The following is a 2,271-nucleotide window of genomic DNA, read 5'->3' as shown; positions in this document are numbered from 1 at the left end:
TGTGTGAGATTCTTTATAGAGGATTTTGTGCCATTATTGCTGCTTGAAACGCTTCGATAAAATATTGAAGACAGGAAAAATTCCTGCTCAATTAATGAAGCTCTTTAGAACATGAGTTTAGAGGTGATAAGTTAATGTCACTGAAATATTAGGGAGAGCAAAGGGGGTTGTGTGTTTCCTGTCTGGAACAAAAATCTTCAGCTTTAGCCTTTGGCAGAACATTTAGAACTGTGAATTTGAAGCATAATTTGGCCATGTTCATGAGCTTTCAGTGACGCTGTTTCTTACAAGAATTAAAGCCCGGAACCCTGATGGCACCATCCTACTCATGAACTCTCACACTCACACACATCCACACTCATACACACATTCTGAAACTCTCTCTCAAATCTATATTCTTATTCTCTCATTCTAATTCTCTGATTCTGCCACTAATTATGTCTCTAGTTCTCTCTAACACTCTCACTTAACATACTCTTCTGTCAGTAAGACAGGAGGATAAAGACATTTCTGTAGTTTTTGCATAGTATTTATTACACTTCAAAAACCAGAGGTAGAGTTAAATACATACAATCGTTGGTCTGCTAGAACCCATGTTGAATGTCCTCTGAGGTGGGTGAGACCTCTTTTTCCTATCTCTTTAGCAGCCCTGGTGAGGAGAGAGTTCCACCATCTGGAGAGACCAAACTCTCAGCTATCTCCTTTCTGCCCTACGCCCTCTTGAGGCCAAAAGATTTTCTGCAGCATCCTCTGTTTTTCTGCAATTACAAAGGAATCACAGTAAGTCAAACTTTTAGTTTATTTTTTTTAATTTATTTATTTTAATTGGAGGCTATTTAAAGGTATCTCATTGCACACAGCAGATTCAACGACTTATTTAGTGAGAAAGTTACATAGCTTTTAAACATCTGTACACGCTTTGAGATTGATGGTGGGTCCTCGAGCTGTATCTTCTAATTTTAAAGGTTGATTTTTAAGTCAAAGTGAGTTCATTCTTCACAAAACACATTAGAAACCAAACCCCAGAAACTAGTTGTGCTGCCTGATCGTCATCAGAATGGAAAAATAGAATATAGTTCAAGAAAAAGCATGTTGTGCACATAAACATTTTTAGAATATGTAAATTATCAATAACAATGCAGTGAAAACAGTCATCTTCAATGTGAACTATTTATTTATGTGATCTATCAATGTGCCATTTTATTGGGGGGGAAACTGGATAGAACGGAGAATCCAATACATTCTGTAAACATCTATTGCACACATCCGTTGTCAATCTTTGCCAGAAAGCTTCCTTAAGCATGTGTGTGCTGGTCTTGCATTAACCACACCTATGGGAGTGTGATCTGTAGCTCTGATTTCTTTTGGCTGCACAGTGTGACTTACCGAATCTTAGTTCCCCCACCAGGGACTGAAACTGCCCTGGCAGTGGAAGTACCTATTCCTAATCACTGTTCCACCAGGGAATTCTCAGGCTCTGATTTCTTTAGAGGAAGAAGTTAAAAAATATTTGCCATGTAGTCTGACAACATAATCATTCTGGATTTTCATTTTCTTACCCCCTATCTTTACAATTGTCTCATACTCAGTAAATTTTTAAGACTCGTTTCTATCAATACTTTCAAAGCCTTAAATTCTTTGTTTTCAAATTCATTTTGCATTATACTTAATCTGTTATTAAAGATACCATTGAAATATGATTTTTGAATGAAGTCAATCAGTCTAAGCAAACATACAACTCAATTGATGGAGTGGGAGTTGGGGGTTGGGTGCTCCAAAGAGTAGCCTGTTGGTCGCCAAGATCAAGTGTCTTGTGCATCAGCCAGGGTTTTTTTGCAGGAGGCTGGCAGACAGATGAATCTGCCAGGTTGCTTAAATAGAGGATGATAAAAAGAGAGCCCCCTGCACATCAGTAAGAGCAGTCCCTGGGAAGCCAGGTCAGTGTTGGTTCCTCTCTTGCTCCTACAGCCCACATCCAATCACTCAGGAGATCGATCCTCTTGGCTCAACCTTCCAAGTATACCTGTTACTCTCTACACTAGCCACATGCTTCCACTTAACCAGCACGCCAGTCTCAATTCAACTGCTCCTGAGGACTGGCAGCCATGTTGAGTAGGGTTCTAATGGTTATTTCCTTTTAATGCACTTTGTGTATTGCTAATTTTTTGCTGTGGCCTCTTAGGCCCCTAGTTATAGGCTCCCTGAATGAGATTTTGACATGCCAAGGGGTACATATTGTATAAAGGGCTTTCTGCTGTGTTATAATGATGG

Source organism: Bubalus kerabau, chromosome 3 (genome assembly GCF_029407905.1).
Source record: "Bubalus kerabau isolate K-KA32 ecotype Philippines breed swamp buffalo chromosome 3, PCC_UOA_SB_1v2, whole genome shotgun sequence".
Lineage (NCBI taxonomy): Eukaryota > Metazoa > Chordata > Mammalia > Artiodactyla > Bovidae > Bubalus > Bubalus kerabau.
This window is presented reverse-complemented; position numbering follows the sequence as displayed.